This window comes from Hibiscus syriacus, unplaced genomic scaffold (assembly GCF_006381635.1).
Source record: "Hibiscus syriacus cultivar Baekdansim isolate YM2019G1 unplaced genomic scaffold, ASM638163v2 tig00112000_pilon, whole genome shotgun sequence".
Taxonomy (NCBI): Eukaryota; Viridiplantae; Streptophyta; class Magnoliopsida; order Malvales; family Malvaceae; genus Hibiscus; species Hibiscus syriacus.
The window spans coordinates 1,068,619-1,089,318 of NW_024063235.1; the positions used below are offsets into that span (position 1 = coordinate 1,068,619).

The 20,700-nt window shown below is 34.2% G+C and overlaps 3 pseudogenes; 1 reads left to right on the forward strand and 2 right to left on the reverse strand.

The window, feature by feature from the left end:
• Positions 1–969: 969 nt before the first annotated feature.
• LOC120174102 lies at positions 970–10,437 on the reverse strand (annotated as a pseudogene).
• A 3,534-nt stretch (positions 10,438–13,971) lies between these two features.
• On the reverse strand, positions 13,972–20,405 carry LOC120174046 (annotated as a pseudogene).
• LOC120174045 lies at positions 14,875–18,218 on the forward strand (annotated as a pseudogene).
• Positions 20,406–20,700: the final 295 nt, after the last annotated feature.

Below are 20,700 nucleotides of genomic sequence, written 5' to 3' on the forward strand. Positions count from 1 at the left end.
AATGATATAATACTAACCATGTAGATATACATTTGTATTAAGTCCCTATGTTAGCTTGCAATTTTTGTAACTTATTATTTATGTTGTATATATTTTAAGATGCGTTATATATATAATATTTATATTTTAATATTCTTTTGGTGATAAATATTATAGGTTTCAACCTCTTCTAAATAGTAATGTATATGTAGACATACGTATTTAGTAAATCTTTCACACATCTTTTAACATTTCTTGTACAATGATTCCATTATAATTTTACTAATTTATATTAACATTCATTTAACTAGTAAATGCATGAATCAAGATTTCGGTGGTAAAACAATTCATTTAGGTCCCAAGTTCGAGCACCATGACTACTAAGGGTGTGAATTTTCAATGTCACATGGTGAAAAATTATCTATAAACAGATACTACCTTACTTACCACATATTAATAAAACATCTAATAGTTGAATGAAACTTAAAATAATCACATCAAAAAAACTAAATTCCAAACCTAAAAAATCCAAAACATTAAACCCAAAAATAATTAAACAGATTTAAATATCAAACCAATATTCTTTTTAAAAATTATGGAAACACATATTTTTATTTCGTCAATAAAATAATATTTAAGTGTATCACATAACATAAAAATTTATTTAACCAATTATCTTTTAAAATAGAACTAACAAAACCTATAGAGTGGTCAAGTAGTTAAAAATAGTATTATTCTCTCTAGATTTTCTGAGTTTAAACAGTTACATCTATAATTGTGAACATTATTAATGACTAAGAAATACTATTTTATAATCACCTATATCATTAAAAAATAAGACTAACCGGATACGATTTTACCTTGAAACGTAAAAATGATACTATATTAAAAAAATTAAAATGATGTTTTTAGGGTAAAAAACCTTGGTTCTAAGCAATAAACAAACAATTAAACGGATTGAATTTAACTTCACCCAAAAAAAATTTACCAAACCGTTATCATTATAGCCAGGAAATTCCCAATCAATACAAATTTAATGTCAGAAATTTTTCCTATTCAACCCCCCCCCCCGGGGCATTGTTTTGGCCAAACTGGAGCGAGGCCGCTATGATCAGTACTCAGTAGCTTCAGGATATCACAACTTGAGTAACACTAAGAAATAAGATGCCACATATAATAATAATAACACAAAGCTTGAAAAATTATGCATGACCAAAACAACGTCTTATCGAAAGTAATCCTGTACGAGTTTGGGTCAGATCCGATTTGTGTTCGGGTTTCTCTGTGACGGGGAAATGTTTATAAAAGGCCTTTACAGCACCTGCAACTCCATCTTCACCTTCCAAGGCTTTTCCTAAATCAACAGTACACTTTTTCACCTGCATCGATCCATTTCCTTTTAAACATCTACGGTGAGATATTCGGGGTAAAAATCAGAATGCTAAGCTCTAAACTGCTAACGTCTAATGCCATACTTAAGCAAACTTGTTCATGTTTCTCCCTGATAACCCCCAATTTATGTTACTTAAGCCAGTGTTAGCCTATGTTACACGGATTTGGGTTTGCATGTCCTAAACAGACATGTATCTGAAGGATCTTTATAAAGTCAGATCCCACACCCATATCTCAATATGTCAGTAATAGTTTCGCCATGCAGCAGGGAAACCTAAGGCTAATTTGCGGTGAGTTTTAACCTAAAATGTTATCTACTTTAAAAAATTATATGATTGGTAATAATTTCGGTTACAACCGAGAATGTTACATGAGTTTACTGACAGTAGGTTGCAACCAGAATATCTATACAATTTACATGATTTGTTATGGACAACGTGATATTTTCAGTTTCAACGTAAAATGTAATCCAAGTTACTCTAAAAAATTACGCACTTGATAAGCTTTTTGGTTACAACAGATTGCAGCCTTTTTAACTGGTTGTATTTTAGACTCCCTCAATATGTTGAATGCAGGTGTTGAACAAACGTACAGCAGGAAATATAAACATTGTTTTTTACCAACTAAAATCCAGGACGTCTAGGTCCCAATAAAGCAATCAAACCATCACACCAGGATTAAATCTTCTAAAACCTTAAATAGAAGACAAACCGCTATTCTTTTGCAGTTTCGATGACAAAAACGTAAACTAATTCCTTAATCAAAACATGAAGTAGTAATTTCATAAATATAATAATGTGACTCAATTAATAGTAGAGGAAAATCATCGTACCTCAGGATCCATCATAAACTTTATTGCAGCAACTAGCTTGTCAAGTGAGAACTCCTCAACCGGGATGGGTGCAGGACCGACTCCTCTGGCATGCACTCGCTCTCCCCAGAAAGGTTGGTCCCCAAAGAAGGGGACAATAGTTGTTGGACACTGTAGTCAAGAGCAAAATTGACTTAAAAAGTGGAAGAAATAATCTAATGGATATAGTCTTGGAGATGCCAGGTTACCGCGGCTTTAAGACCAGCAGCAGTAGTTCCAGCTCCACCATGATGAACCTGGTGAAAACATGCAAGGAAACAATCGAAACGTTTTGAGACAACCATAAGGCATTTCAAATACTTATCTAGAAACAAGAAAGGAAGCCAAAACTTGATATCCTTTTCAGTCGGTCCTTTGTTTGTTTTAAACACTAAAAACCTACTACGATTTTTTTTATAAAAGGAGAAACACTTCCATAGTTCATTGTTTGGTACATCAAAGAGGGAGAATGGTGAGAACCTTTGACTTAAATCCTCCTAAGGTAAAAACTGCTAGACCAATCTTAAATCAAAAGGAATTATAATGATGCATCTAACTAGTAATGAAGAAAAATGTAATAAAACGTAAAAACATGAATGGTGGCCTCTCTCCTTATAAAATGCTTCAAATGCAACTACTACCACACATATTGAAGACAATAACAACTTTATGCGATCCCTCCAAAGCTTAGCACTCCACCAGTTTACAGATCCTAAATGGATCAATTTTTTGCCATATAAAAAACAGTATACCTACATATAAAATGTAGCTTACTGCTCATGATATCAAGAATCTTGCATGAGAATGGTATCATGTATAAAATATAACAGCAAATCATTTCAACTAGTTTTATGTTACAACTTACCACAGCCGAACATTGTAAGAATAGCTAGTCATGGGGGCAGTTATCCAGTAAATACACAAAGTTAGGCGGTTCTGGCACTGGAGAAAAGATAACTAAGCATTATCCACTTCCACACAATGAACAGAATTGGACATGTAACTAATGAAATATTAGAAAAGAACAAGTGAAACTACAATTGCCAAGACCACCCCAGCCTTTGTTTATAATGCTCTTTGTCCAGTTTTCTCTAGAGCTTGTACAATTATCTGGGCATCCTTTCTGGGTCTTGAACAGGCTGTTAGAACACAAAGCAATTAGAACCATTTAAGCCCAGATCAACTGAGCATGATAAAGAAATCAATAAGTGGTTTAATGAAGCCAATATAATCTTATTTTATGGTAAAATAAGATAAAGAAGGTTAAATGCACTAAGTTAGTTTGACAAGTAAATTAAATATTATATAAATGATCCCAAAAATAAAATAATAAATTAAACTATAAGGAAATGATACAGGGAAAAGCACATATACTTGTGAAAACTACTTGTAAATTCAAGTTCCTAAACACAACATCAGATACAATAAAATAAATAGAATATCAAAATTGCTCAAGACGAACAAACTTTTGTTAACTCTCATTTTACTAAATATCGAAAGAGGGAAAGACTTGTAGAAGAACACTTACGAGACTACCGAAACCAATATAGATAGGCTTATCACCATCTTTCAGCCATTTAACAAGTGACTCTGGTGGTTCATAACTGGATGCAAGGTCGAGGAAACAAAAGCCAACTACATCAATCTTTGGTCCCCAGTCTGCAGGAGAAAACTAAACCACATCAGATAGGCATCCTTCAAATGGCAACACCACGACCAACATGCATTACTTTTTATTCTTTGGGCATTCATTCTTTTCAAAATGTAGAAATGAAAAGAAAAAAATTAGAATTGGCCCAGGATATCAAGACTTTTAATAGTACCAGAAAATGACTGATATCAGGGTTTCCAACCCTGAGAATTAGGCTTTTTAAGGGATTGAGAGAAGCAGGTATATCAGGGCAGTCAACAGCCCTGATAGGTTCTAATCAGGTTGCAGCATTTTACAGATACTGCACTCAAACAAAAAGCAAATCAATGTCTAACTAAATTTTACACTTTTCGTTCAGGTGTACAGTGGAATTATTAACCAAACAGTAGGGGGAAGCTTAGTGAACAAACCAGCCAGGAATACTCCATAAAACAACTCCAATATGCAAAACTGCCATAAGTATTTCTATATAGTTCAGAGTAATTTCCCAAGAATTTAAAAAAAAACTAATAGCTCAAGGAAAATAGAAGAAAACAAAACAAAAGCAAAAGGGCCTAAAATTGCTCATCTAGAATCATCTCTCTCAATCATCAATTCAACAAGTAATTGCCAAAATGAATGAAGTGTTACTGGTTGCACTATAAGATTAAGGCGAACAAACTTATCTTACTAAGGGATACATAAATTAAATGACCTTTTGGTTTGGGAACAAGGTGAGAGCTCCATATATACCCATAAGGAACATCTGGAGGAGAGCTATAGGATCCTCTCAAATATGTGACAGGCCTCAGCTTCAGCTTTTTCTTCCTGAGCTCATTTATCATATCCCGTATTCCCAGCTATATTAGGGCATCAACAATATGGTATGAAAGCTACAGTCGAGATTACCAATTTATGAATAGATCTAAATGTATATAAGATTAAAGACTGAAGAAGCAAAAATCAGACTCACTCTGTAACCAACTTGTTGTTTAACACCAGATAAAGGATGGGGAAATTCACTAGTAGGCCTGACAAAAAGGTTACAAATGTCATTGACCCGGTAATTATTCTCAATCTAAACCCACACATACAAGAATATACATCAGTCCAGGAAATGATTGAATTGTCACGAAAAGACAACATCTAAGCTGATATCTTCTTATATATAAAAAAAACAAGTGATGCCAGAATCGATGGAGCATGCACAATCCAAAACATACTTTTTTTTTTATAGGACACAATCCAAAACATACTTATTTAGAATAACTTCTAACATCAAAATAATCACAACCAATCAAGACTTACGTCCATGGCATAGTGAAGAATATATGAAGTGGTACTTGTAGCGCCTCTGCAACATGTGTATGTCCTGAAAAAGCATTTTTACCATTTGATGCATGAGAGAGGAAAAGAGCAGAAGTCAATAAGTTCCATGACCAGAAAAACATTTAAATAGAGAACATTGGATATGTAGAGGAAAAAAATGGAGAGCTATTCAGGTTAACTAATGCAGAACATGCAAGATGGTGACAGAAATGAAGACCCTTTCCAATTAAAAAGCTCAATTGTCATCAGACTAAAACATACAGCTTAAAAATGAAAAAGAGGTAATAAGACCTAACCGTATGCCGGAGGATTGGCAACTATTGCATCTACATCAAATTTCACATTACTCTCAGGATCATCGGCCTGGCATGCATCAAGAAGCGAGAATATTATTTCTTTCATTTGTTACCTCTGAACAGGAATTTCTGAAGGATCTGATGGCAAGAATCCTTTATTTTTACCATATCTGCAGAAAACTCAGTGATCAGTACAATAATTTCACAAGGTAATGGAGACAACCTGATTGATTGATATGGCTGAAAGTGGAAAAAGACAATGTCTTAGACAATCCCTTTTTAGTGTTTGAGAGTAATCTTTAGACAATCCCTTTTGGAGCATTTGAATGATCCACGAAAAGACCATCTAGGGGCTGTAAATCAAATCCTAAGATACTTAAAGATGACACCAGGTCATAGTTTACTCTTTAAAACGAGTAAAAACCATGAGATAGGCTAAATATTAATGCAAGTTAGGCTGGATAGTTGATTGAAATAAGACCAAACATTGCATTTTCAGTGAGTATTATCAGCCTGCATATGAATGATCCACGAAAAGCATTTAGAGGCCATAGTTTACTCTTTAAAATGAGTAAAACCGTGAGATAGAAGTAGATATTGATGCAAGCTAGGTTGGAGAGTTAATTGAAATAAGATCTACAAGTGGCTATTACTCCATTGTTTGGGGTAACTTTGTTACATGGAGAAGTAAAAATGCAATCTGTGGTTTCAAGAAGCACTGCGAAGGCTGAATTTCGAGTTCTTACCTCAGGATTTTTTTAAGGAATATAGATTCAGAGAGACTTAAAAGAATTAAAGGCTCTGATTCTAAAGATTGTTTCAAGGTGAAAAGTGACAATAAATCAGCCATAAGAATTGCCAAAAATCATGTTCACCATAACAGAACAAACATGTGTAGTCACAGACACTTTATTTCAGAGAAAGTCAACAATAGGTCTGTTAAACTGAGCTAAATTCCTACTCAAATGTAGCTCGCGGACATTCTTACCAGAGGCCTTCCAAGAGCTAACTTCGATGGATTCAAGTTGTGTTTGTATAACATATACACCCCAGCTTGAGGGAGAATGCAGAAAGTTGCCGACAATTAAGAACTTTTTTTCTCTTAGAAGTTTAATTTATTCATAATTTATCTGTATCGTACTATTAGGATTAAGTTTCTTATGAGAGAAAATAAGGTTTAGAAGATAAAAGTTAGGGATAAAGAAACGTTGTAGGACTCTAACTTGTTGTCCATGGCCTATATAAGCAGGCTGTGTTTTATATTTTACAATGAGAATTTAGGATTTGTCTTCTCTCACTCTCTTCCTTTCTATTCTCTCGATTTCTCACAGCCTCAATTGAAAATGAAAACATATGATAAGAGAACCATTAATGAGGCCTTTGGCAGATATTTTCTCTAATAAAGATCTTTCAATTGCTCATAGAATCTTTCCAGATTCCCTTTAAAAATGTCTTTTATAAAATTTTATGCTTTTGGTACTTGATGAGAAAGCTTGTCCACAAATAAATAAAATCAAGGGAAGAAATGAATACTTCAAACAGCCCCCTCCCTTGCCCCTATATATTTCCAGAGCAACTATATGGAGTTATGATAAAGGATATTATCCTCAATAATAAATACGGATTTAGTTTAGGAATATTATTATTAAGATAAAATCTAGACACTCACAGCCAGCAAGAACTTTTGGATCTCCCCCTAAAGGGAAGAACTCTAACCCAGCATTCAAAACAAAATCTTTAAAATTTGAGTGTGTTGCCAATCTAACCCTATGGCCATCTGCCTGCAAGCAAAATATGAACTCCATCAGCTCAAAAATAAAAAATTGAGGCTTTGCTTGAAAGAAAATCTAGTCAAAAGGGAGGTAAATTAAACAATCGCACAACCATAATAATCATTGTATAAGAACTAAAATCCTACAGCAATAATTTCTTTGCAACATGCACGGTAAAGATTTCTTCACAAAATGAATAAATTTAACAGTTTTGACATATTCTTTGTTTACTAACTTCACTTCCTTGAATCTTACTAAAATCATGGACGAATAATTACCCTTTTCTGTATAGCGACAATGTTAGCAATTCAGGGTTGGGTTAAAGGATGACACGTTTAAGGGGGAAAACAACCATAAATTATGAAAATGGGGTAATTATGTTTAAAATTTGAATTAGAACAGATAAATTTTTTCTATTTTAGTCAGCCTAGTGTTTCTAGTGGCATCCCCTTGGGCAGTTTTCTAATTTTTTTTCCATCTTCCTATCCTCACTCCACCAGCCCAAATGTAGTCTTGGTTAAGAAATTTTATGGAGTGGCCTTTATCACATCGCTGCTGTCTCTCTAGCATTCCAGTCCCAAAAATATCCATCCATTCTAACAGTGCTCACCAACAAAACCTCATATCTAATTGCTTGTATCTTAGAATCCCACCAACCAATCTTCTTAATTCTATCAATGTTTTCCTCAATCTTAGCATATTCACCAATCTAAAATCTTCTATTTACAATATTAGCATTAACCTGCACCTACGCTAAAATCTGTCTTTTAGCTCATCTCACAGTCATGTATACCCACACAGCCATTACAAACATAATGTACTATGTAGTATGGATGGCAGTGGCACAATACTAGCAATATCTGTTGCAATAAAATATACTGAAACAAATCAAATATGATACATCAAGGACAATACACCAACATTATGCTCTGCAACCAAAATATACCGAAACAAATCAAATATGATATATCAAGGACCATACACCAGTATTATGCTCTGCAACCAAAATTTACCATCAAAACTCAAGAAGACAATCTAAGTGCAGGCTCTTAGATAAAAGATATCAAAACCTGCAGACTGTATGAATACTTCTAGAAGGCTGGTACAAGATTTGCTAAGATGATAAAAAGAATATAACCTGTAAATGTTTTCCAATAGCAACAAATGGTTGTACATCTCCTCGCGTTCCAACAATAAGCATTACTATTTGCAGTGGAGGTATATTTGATATATCTATTGTGTCCGTATCCTCTTTCTCTGGAGCTTCACTGTCGACAATGTTAACAAGCGTGTGTGGTTTCATATTCATTGGAATATCACATTGAACGCTGCCATCATGTTTCACATTAGCAAGTTGACTCAACCACTTGATCTACATACAAATTTTGAACATACAGTTTAAATTTTCATTACCAGAGAAAAAAATGAAAATGCAGAAAAATGAAAAAATACAAATAAAATATAATATAATAAATACAGGGGAACCTCAAAAGGGAAATTCTGATTGAAATAGACAGTACAATAAGCCAAGATCATAATGAAAAAAAAAAGCCAAATGAATGAAGTTTTACATCAAATGTAAAAGAAATAATGAAATATGAAAACTTGGAACTCAATTAGGACAAAACGTCCACCCATCTTGCTTGTAATGAAGCATTATATTCTTAAAGCATGAATCTATTTCTCTTGTATAAGCCGGATTAGATGACCTAATACTGACCCAACCCATGTCAATCAAGAAAACACCAGCAACCTTAACTCGTAAAACTTGAACTGGGTTAAAAACAAAATTCTAACCCAAAATGAACAGAACTGACACAATCTTACCCAGTACAAAGTTTGCAATAAGTATGCTTCCATTCCCAATACAAACACATTTATGTTGATAAATCAAGTGGGCACTTCACAAATTGAAAATGAACTTATCAAATGTAATCGAATCATATCCTCTAATTCAAACTAGTTTAGTTTAGAAGACTTATCTACATTGCTTTAACTCCATGTAAGTATTAACAAATATAATAGAAATGTGAAGTATAACCAAAGATTAATGTCTCATACCTTCTTTCTAAATGGAACAGTATCATCCAAAAATTTTGTTGCATATTTAGCTAGTTTGCTGTCTCTCAGTCTCCGAGATCTTGATAGCTGATTGGATCCTGAATCTATAGCAGTGGTAGATGCTTCACCGTGCATGTTTGTCCAGCCAAAGTCCTGTCAGTAAGGCCTGACAGAGCCATTTTTGAGCAATAATAATATTATACATGATTACCTCATTAAAAAAATCACATGCTAAGGCGTTTGCAAGTAAGATTAATATGTTGATTAGTCAGAAATAGGGCAAGGGAAAAATCCTTGAATTCAATTCCAGACACAAACATAAATAAATTTCAAAATGTTGAAAATAACACCAATTACATTTAATAGAATCTAGGGAACTTTCTTATACATATTCTGAGCAGGTAGCATTAAGTCATTGGATGCCAACCAACTATAAATTCACAAGGACAGGGAATTACCAAGTGCCAAATTTATGTCGGATTTTTTTCCTAGATAATGTTAGTTTCACCATTTTGTTCTCGCAAAGGACTAAATTAGCCAATTGTATTTGTAATATCATCTACTCTTATATGTATCCTTACAAGTCCTATTACTAACAAAGGAAAAATACTATTTCATTTCGATAAATATCTATATTTCCATCTCCAACAAAAAATAAAAAGAACACTTTGCTCATTAGTAATCAAATAACATATACACACAAATATATAAGCAATAATCAAAATCAAACCTGATCCTTCAGAATACTTATCGTCTTCGCCTACAATTTCAATATCAGGAATATCAGTTGAACGCCCTGAGCAAACCAAAGAGAAAATCTCAAAAGTTCACAGACGTTTCAAAAGAAAAAGTTTCATTCTACGCATTTGTTCTAATTTAATCCCTTAAATTAATCCAACAAACGTAAGAGAAATCCAAAAGGGGGATAAAGAAAACCTGAAGAATCAGAGGAATTGGAATCATCGCCGGAATCATTAATGGAGATATCGCGAGAAGCGACGTTTCAGTTCGGACAAGTGTCCCCTGGCACCGCCGCCATTTCGTGAAAAGATAAAATAAAGAGTTTCAGGGAAACCCTAGAAGGAGAAGAAGAAGAAGAATCTGGGAGGAAAGAGTGAGTTGGGCAGTAGAAGAATCGGATTTTACTTGGAAGAGTTTAATAGAAAGGTTTCTAGTTTCTTTCCTTTTTCTTTTCGTTTAATGAGGAAAGAAAAGGGAGAGACGTTGGGAGGGAATAAAGCGAGCCGTACACGTGTAAATATCATCGCCGTAGATGTTTTACCTAAAAGAGCGCCAAACTATAGGTTTCAGATTTGTTAACCAACCCCACTTAAACCTAAAATTGTCAATATCGTTAGAAAGAAAATGATTATACTTATGTTTTCTTAAAATTATTTATATAAATTATAGCATGTCATTTTTTATGTATGAATAATATATTTCTAATTAACAATAACAATTAATTTTATTGAACAAATAAAAAATTATAGTGTCATAAACATTTTTTTCGTAAAAACAATTAAAATAATATTTTAAAAACAGTTATAACTTTAATTTTGAAAAATTGGTGATTTGAAATTGATTTGAATTAAATTGAAAATGAGTCGCCATCAACCTTTGGGTTAGGTAGGTCGAATACTTAAAAATGTTTTTTTAAAACAATTTTAAGGAAAATCATTTTTTAAGACAAAAATGGTATGTGTTTACAAAATATTCGATTTTTGGATCTGGGAGTCGATTACGCGTTGGGAAGGATAAGCACCACCCCACAGTGCCCAAAATTTGTACTGTCGCTTACACTTTGTCACAAATGGTGGAAATTAGGAATTGAATATAAAATTAAAATATGATCCATTTATTAAAGTTTAATTAATTTACTTCGAATTAATTATTTAACATAAACTCCTTTTACTCGATAAGAAATCATGAAATTTGCTATCCTCCGTCGGGAAAGTTATTTCAACCATTTCTTATTCGTAAAGAATATTCCTCCTTAGTTATTTAAAAAAACGAATCGAATATAAATTGAGAATAGACATTTGCGTGAAATAAATTGTTATTTAGATAAACATGCATTGCGTTGTTCGATTTAAAATATGAAATGAATTAATTAACAAAATAAAGTTGATTTCAAGTTCACATTTTGTTAAAATGCCTATCGGATCGCATCACTTCGACCAAGTCAAGCTTTCCACGCTCATTCTACGAATACGTGTTATTGAAAATATTTGAAGAAATTTAAAATATTAACATCAAGTATATAAAAAATATTGACAATTGGGCATTTTATAAAATGAAATAATTAAATAAGATCAAAAAATAAAATAAATACTAATATAAATATCCAAAAGCTAAGAAATATTAAATAAATATCTACACACATGTAATATGATATAATGTACATACATATAAAATATAAATATGCATTCATGGGAAAATAAAAGAAATAAACATCAAAGTATACAATAACTAAATTATTAATAAAAAAATAGTAAGGACCTAAGGGGAAATAAACCCCAAGCACTAAATTACTGAGGATAGTGACTAATAAGAACAAATGCTAATCTGGAACCCAAAACATGAAGAAGATCATAATTTTGTAGGCCAGTAAAGGATGGCTAAAATGAAATAAATCACAAATCAAAGTCCAAAATGAAATAGACAAAAATCATCAAATGATGACCAAAATAAAACTATACAAAATTGGTAACCAAAATATAAACACTTAAACAGATATAATACTAAGCAAATAGGACCAAAACGAAGCATAAAACAGATAAAGAGCTCGAAGTGAAAAGATAAAATTTCATTAAATGACCAAAAAAATAAAAATTACAAAGCTAGAGGGACCTAAGTTGATATTATACCATTTCCCAAAACGCACGGCCCATCCCCTCTGGTAAAACGTCGTCGTCCTAATGCTGTGATATAAACCCTCTTTGAGGGTTTTCACCAAAACCCTAAATCCTTTTTACTCTCAACTGCTTCATTCTCTTCCTCTCTCTCTAATCTCTTTTTTCTTTCCCTCTTGCTCCCTCGCCACCGAGAAGAACATATCACCAAGGGCTCCCTGGCCATCGTAGATCGGTGGCCATAGGGAGCAGATAAACCCCAAAGACCCAATGGTTCATGACCTTGATGAGGGTCCAAAAAAGGTAAACTCTCACCTCTCTTCTCTTCGTTTTTTTAATTTCTCGAATATTTCTCTCAATCTCTCCCTATTCAGTTTTTTCTCTTTATAATAAATTTTTTATGTTTTTCTCCGAATCCTCAATGTTTTTTGTTGTTTTTTTCCTCTCTACCTCCCTTTCGAATGCTCTCACCCTCGTATCTCTCTATATTCTTTTATGTCCTCTCCGAATCCTTCTTCACTTTCTCCTTTTATTTCTTCTTTTTTTTCATGGAGATGATGAGATCTAGAAATAGGGCTTTGATATCTCTAATTTAGGGTTGGTGAAAATCCTAAATTTTTAGGGATTTAGGTATTTTTAATTTGGGGTTTTCTATCTTGAGTGATTTGTTTACTATTGGAGTTGATTTGGTGCACTATTCGACAGGTTAAGGACGGCGGTGGCTCAGGATACTACCGGTGAAGCCCACACACCGGTTGGAGGAGTTGAAGAGTCAACGCGTGCATCACACGCACCAGTGATGGACTGTCCAGCTTCTATGAACGACGACAGTGATTGGAGCTTTAGGATTAGGGTTTTGAAACCCTAATTTGATATGGGTTATAAACGGGTCTGGAGTTGGGCCTCGGGTCGGATCCAGTGTTGGGCTTGAACTGGGTCGGGTCGGTTGCATCTGGGTTGAGTTGTACTGTTGTAATATGGGTGGGCTTGTAATTGGGTTGGTCACTAGGTTGCTGGGCCGGTTTGTAGTCCTGCAAAAATGTAATAAATTAATAATAATATAATTAATATTTTTTGTAGACCCAAACAAAAACGAGTGTCTAGTTTCAAATAAAAGTTTATAAAATATAAATAAAGTGATTTTACCATATAAATATATTATAATTTAATAAGATAACCAAATTAATTTAGATTAGAGATACCATGCAACTCTAAAAAAGAAAAAGAAAACATATAACTAATTAATACAACCCAATTTCAAACTGAATCACTTTCAGCTTGGAAAGGACTTGATTTTGGAATGTGATGTCATTAAATTTCCATGGCTAAAAACTATTTTTTCCATAGAAAAGGATCGATGGTCGACCAAAGAAACTGCAGTGAATGCTTGTTCTGCAACGAGAATGTTACAAAAAGCCATACAACAAGATTAACAGTCACGTTGATTCTTTTGGAATTTCAGAAGCATAAGAAAGGAAGAAAGAAAACTTACAGCAAAAGGAACTAAATCAGGGTCAAATTGGCATTGTGCATTTCTTTTGAGAATCTCCTAATAAATGGCATCTACCACGTTGAACAACTCCTTTTCGTCGATTCAAGTTCTCCACACGAACAACTCTCTTTTTCGGTCTGCCAGGCGGCCTACGAGTTCTGGGAGGGTGTATTGCGATTTCGAGGTTTGCAGCTCCACCCTCAGCCCCTTCCCTCGGATCCTTCCAGTGACTCTTATCTGGGATAGGATTTACATCAGGGAATAGGTCTCGCGCAGCTTGCCACCATGAAACAAGGTTCGATAAATAGATGTGCGTTCAGCCCGCAAGAAATAAGTGCAGCCGCAGCATGTGCACATGGAAAACCATAGAGCTGCCAACGACGATAGTAACACACACGACTCTGAATGTCAACAATGTTTATCCCCTCGGTTGAGACGATCTTGAACTCAACTTCATTTGCTCAAAGTACTTGATAGCAACAAGCATCAGCAATTGCCTCTGAAATCCGCTTCTCAGCCCGATGGCACTAGAATCGAGGTTCATTGGATTCCCGTTTCACGACAATTATTAAACTAAGGGGGCGTTTGGATGGAGGTATTTAGGATTCCCGGTAGGAATATTTTTTTCCTAACCAAGTATACCCATGTTTGGTTGAGTATCATTTCCCAAGTTAAGGTAATATTTGTTTCCCATCAGTGAATATTCCTGAGAATGTTATTCCCTCGCACCCCTTAGGTATTCTTTCATTCCGTGTGTTAAGGGCTAAAATATCCTTGTTTTTCCGTTTCCATCGCGATGTCTTTGTATGTCTCTCTGTCATTTTCGTGATCGTTTACCATCCATTTTCGTGTGTTAAGGCCTCTGCAGTCATCGTCCCAAGTGAAGCATCACGCCGTTGTCGCCTGTTTGTAGACACCAACATGTATGTCTCTCTTCTCCTGGTAAGATTTATTCCCCTCTCCCTTTCTTCTCCTCTCCTTTTCTTTACAATGTTTTACTTGTTTAATTTTTCCAGAAAAATTAGTGTAATCGATTTAAGTTAACCTTGAGCGATAGTTTCCTTATAGTTGTTGTTTTGCTTGGATCCATTCTACCATTTTTTTCATAATCTTGTGCAGTATTTGAGTTTTAATGGAAGATTGAATAGTCTTAAAGAGGGGTTGTAAACTGTAAGTAAAAGCAAGGATATTTGATAGGGTCCAGTTATATTCATAGTTGAATCAATTAGGGTTCTTCAAAAAAAAAATTAACGCCGAGTTCTTTTCCTTGGTTTTATAATCCAAAATATTTTCCACTCCGTATATCAATTTAATGGCTGTATCGTCCTTCGATTCACTTCTGTTGTCGTCTTTGTTGTTCTGTTTGGATTATTGTTCAGTTTTTCGTTTCGTCGATAATGGGTTAATTTCAAAGCTATCTCATTCTTAGATTTTTAGTAGACCTTGTAGTTTCTAACATATTACAACCGAAGGCGGAGAAGTAATCACCGATATGGGTAAACGTAGGATTTTTTGTTCCGAAATTCTTTCTTTGCGTAATTTTTGCTAATTAATTTGATTAACGTTTTGCTTTTACCTTCTTTTTCTTATATAGTTTATGGGTTATTATCTCTCCAAATTGATATTAATAGTTGCGTTTGAAGAATAAGAATTTTCTATCATTTGTTTTGGGGTGTGTTTGGCGTTTATTTTATTTATATTTCGTTTAGGGTTTTTTAGCTAAATAAAAGGAATATATGAATTTGCAGGTAAAAATCAGCGTAAGAATAAGATGATGCTAGATAGTGACGATGATAGTAGTAGTGTAAGTTCATCGTCTACCATGCAATCGGATCAATTCTCAGTTTCTGGAACTGAAGAACTCGAATTTAAAAAGGATAGTTTACTTGATGAAGCTGTGGATACTTTGTACGAAAAGAGGTCTGATATGTTATTTTTTTGCTATATTAGCTTACTTATGTTTTGGATGAAAATTTGATGAAGAATTGTTACATTTTTAGGGAAGAATTGTTTGGTTAGATGAAATTAGTTACGTAGCCATATTTTAGAGATTTCTCAAATTTTTTAGAATTATTATAGTTTTGAGTTGGATTTGACTCAATTAGTGTTTTTCACCTTTGTTGATGAAGGGGTTCTACGCTTGAGAAGGCATTGGCCTCGATTATTGAGGCTTTCAACAGCGACTTGCAGCATCAGTTCGTGGAGAAGAAGTGAGTTGCTCTTTTTCCAAGTGTTTCTTAATCTTGGTTTCGATTTATTTTATTGCAAGGATTGCCCAATGTATTAGGACCATGGTTCTATGAGATTTCATGTAGTTTTGATTGGTTGGCGAGAATTCATGAATTGGTTAAAACATTGGCGCCCGAAGAATTAGAACTATCTCTCATTTAGTGGGATTCATTTGTTAATCAGACTTCAGATTCAATACGTTACATTAGATTGTGATTTTCTATTGCCGAGCAAATTTGCAGTTGTGGTTGCAAATGTTTCTTTTGATTTAAAATGTGGTTTGAGTACTTGAATCTATGTGCCTCTAATGGTCATGTTATCTTTTTCCGTTGTTCAGATTTGCTACATTACTGCACCAGTGTCTGAATTCTATCAAAAGGGGTCCAACAAAGAGATATCTTTAGCTTCCCATGTTATGGTTACTTTTGAAAGCTTTTGCAGATTCTAATGCATAATGCATGGAAGAGACCACACGAATTAAGTATTCAATCTGATAAATTTCTTTTTGTAGGTTTGCTGGCTTTAACTGTTGGTCCTGGAGATAATGCACGGGAAATATTGGAGGAGTTGATAATGCCTATTTCACAGGCTTCTAAATCTGGTTCTGAATCTTCTAAGATAGCTTCGGTATGCAAGAAGTTCAATTGAGATTTGTTCTACTTCTAGTATTTTGTTGGTACTACAATGCTTAACCAGTTTCTTTTTACCTGATTTCCTGTTATAGTTACTGGAGTGCTTGGCTATTATCACTTTTGTTGGGGGGATCGATCCAGAGGAAACAAAAAAATCAATGCAATTATGTGGCAATCTGTTCATCCTAAGTTAGGTTCTAATGTAAGTATCCTGATTTTCATTAATTGAAAAACATCGAATAGTGTATTGAGGTTCACTGCATCAGTTATTGTTTTAAATTGTTCTTTTTCTAGTGGGGTGTAGTCTTAAATTCTCTTCATATATATCATGGTTATAAATGTACTTTGAGTTTAAATATCAGAATAGTAGGTTAAAAAACCTTGTGAGACTTCAATGTTTCCCCTGTATAATGGGATGAGACTGATCAATCTTGGAAAATATGCAGATCCATAGCATATTTGTCTACTTTGCTAGATAAGGATGACCGATCTTTCCGCATTGCTGCTGGAGAAGCACTGGCAGTAATTTTTGAGATGGGAAGCTTAGAGAAGTTTGTTGCTGAAGCTAAGGTTCAAATATTGGCTCAATATCTGAAGGAAATAAATCTAAAGAAGGATTCTTACAGATACAAGGACTGAGGGGGGAAATTCTGAATCAGTCAGAGACCTCTCTGTGGAAGCTGGTGGTAAAGGTTCTGCCAAGAAAGATCTTAATAACCAGAGGAATTTGTTTAAAGATGTTTTGGAGTTCCTCGAGGTACTAATATTGTTGTCTTTCATGTTCATGACTTGCAATTCTAGGACATCTCATGTTAACTTTTATCATCTTGGTGATGTTAGGATGGTTATTGCCCGGAGACATCAATGAAGATTGGCGGGGATTCATTGCAGACATCAACATGGTCTCAGTTGATTCAGGTTCCTCTTCTTCCTCTTCCTGTTCTTTGGTTTCTTACATTAGTTATATGCCATGAATTCTTATATTATATAAAACTTCAATGCTACAGCTGAACTTTTTGAGGCACTTTCTTGGTGGAGGTTTCACTAAACACATGCAGGTCGGTCTTCTTTTAGTGAAGTTGATGCTTCTTGGTGCAGTTTGCTTGTATTCTATTTTCCGGTTGATTAAGCTCGACATATTTTGTTTTACTGTGTGCAGGAAAACGAGTTCTTTCGAGTTGTTTTTGGTTTTACTCCGAAAAGGAGGAATCTTCTAGGCAGTGCACATATCCAACGGTCAAAAGGTCGGTTAGCTTGACCAGAATATTTAATTAACGATGTTAAGTGTTTTGTCTTTGAATGCTTTCTATGATATTCTGATTATAGGTATAAGATATTGGTCTATAATTCATTAGGCCATCACTGAGGCATGAACCGCTATATAGTTTTGACAGAATATTTATATCTAGGTTGACGTATGTGACTAGACTTTCTCGGACATGCGAAATTGATATAGATTTATTGGGATCGTGTGGTACAGAGAATGTTGAAATCACCAAATTCAGTTATCAGCAAAGCAAGAACCCAGATCTTGAACAAGCAGCGGATGCAATCTAAGGTAGGTTTTTTCTGTGTTTGATGGGGGACATGGATGTAGTGTTTCCCAAACAAAGTTCCTGGTTAATGTTTTTGTTTTTTTCTTGATGTATTCAGGATAGGAACTTTGGGCACTTTGCTGTAAATGCTGGTGAAGACGACGCATAATCTTCTATATGACAGTGATTTATTGAGATTCAAAACTGATAATGTTAAATTTTTTATTTTATATTATATAGTTTCATTATTGTGTAACGTTGATTGGTTTGTACAAGGCACCAATGAGAAATTTGGATCGGAATTGACATATAATGAATAAGCAGTTAATCCGCATGATCACTTCTGTAATGATCTAATGATGTATCTATTGAGTTGTGTTTACATAATATTACTAGGATCGTGTTATAAATTTATAGATAAAGTATGCAGAATTAAATATAAATATAAAAGATAAATAAATAAATTATTGTACATATAAAATATAATAAATATTATATCTTAGATAACAAAAATAATTTACAACTTTTTATTATTATAAATGTCTATGATAAATTATTGTATATAGAAGAATGTAAACATTGTCGATTGAAAAAATACAAGAAACCTTTCAGTGAATGCGTCACGTATGAACCGAAACTAATTTTCACAATATAAACATTTAGTTAAATGTTGATGAAAAATTTTAATATATTTTTACATAAATTATGTAAAATTTAATATTAATTAAAATTAAAATAATACATGATATATTTAAATACTCAAGTAATATATTATCAACAAATATAATTTTTTTATAAATAATTTTTATTTAAATATTTAGAATTTCACTTGTTAAAAAATATAGAACAAGGACAATTTGGTAAAATATACATTTCACTAATCTTTTATTCCTTCAACCAAACACTGTAATTTTACATTCCTGCCAAACCAACCAAACACAGTAATGTAACATTCCCAGTAATTCTATTTCCTGGTAATCTTTTATTCCCACTGGTAATCTTACATTCCATGAACCAAACGCACCCTAAGAGGTTAGCTGAAGGTGAATATGTTCCATCATTTGCACAATGGGGAGCTCGTGACATTCGAAGGCCCAATTATACAACGACTCGGTCACACCTAGAGTAAAGTGGCCATATCGCACTCCTAAAAATACGACTGCCCAAAGCTGGGGAGGGAAGACTTGAAACCATTGTATAACATCCTGCGAGATCTCTACCATTTCATCAATTTTGCTCTCAAACTCAACGGCAGTGAGAGCATAAACAACATTCCAGAAGATATTAACCAAAATTTGTGTTCTTAAATGTATCTCGGATGTTTTCATTGACATAACGTAGACAAAAACCATAAAAAGCACTCGGAAAATGGGTTTCCACCGCATCTACAATACTTCGCCGTCTTTCAGATAGTATTGCAAGTCTAGGCATGTTTTCGGTATTTACACCAAGAAGCTTCCTCAACTCTGACACGAACCACATCCAATTTTCATCATTTAATTTCCACATCAACAATAGCAATTGCCAAGGGAAACAAAGCATCATCAGCATCAACCGCCGCAGAACAAAGTAACGTACCCAAGTACTTCCCTTTCAGATTTGCCTTATCGAGTTCCAGAAGTGGTCTACAAGCGTTTTATAAACCCGTAGATAGATGCACGGTATAAGATAAATAGATGCTAGAAACAATTTTCTTATCGAGTGGCGAAAACTCACGCAACACTTACTGGGTTGGTCTTCCTTGTTTGCTCACAGTATGAAGGAAGAAGGCGATACCCTTCTTCAAAAGTCCCATGAAGTGCAGCCATACTCCGTTCCTTTCCACGCCAAGCTTGCATGCATATAAGAAACAACAACTCCATGCTGGTCCCGAATATCTTGCAGGATTTCTTTCGGTTTGTACTGTGGGTTATCCCGAATGCATGCTTCTACTGATCTTGCAACCAACCCACCGATGCTTGCTGATGATGGAGGTTGTGAACCCCTTCACATGCATGTTCCCTTGCGGAGTCCTAATTGTGAAAGTTGGAACTCCAGGACATTTTGCTACATGGACACGCCACATACAACCTTCTTTAGAACACTTGGCTATAAATCGGCTCTGATCAGATTTCACTATTCTAAGATCAAAATGCATTGTTATAGCAATATCTTTCAAGGTTCTTCTGCAAGTTTCAACATCACAAAATTCCTGCCCGAGAGCTAATGAATATTCTACAGTGGCATCAGAAGTATCAGGTACCTTTAAAGCATGATCGCCATGATTACAAGAATCGCGGGACACGACAACCTAATGTGATTCAAAAGGTCTGTACATGCTATATGCCAAATAGATGATCTTTCCGAGGAAGAACATCAAAAACAGCTGACAAATAGCTGCAGATAAAACAGTAGGAGGCAAAAAGAAAGGAAATTAATTATATTTTCTGGGGGGTTGAGGGGTTTTGGGGAGGTAGCTGAAAGAAACTAGAAATCAAATATATAAATAATTATACCAGTATAGTTAATCAACATAGAAATGGAAACAGTGTGCTTCTCGATAGAACAACAACATTGCCAGCTCACTTTTCAAGCTGTCAGGACACAAGATAACAACTGATTTATCACCAAAAGGAATATAAAACGCACCTGAGACGCAAAAAAACAACGAA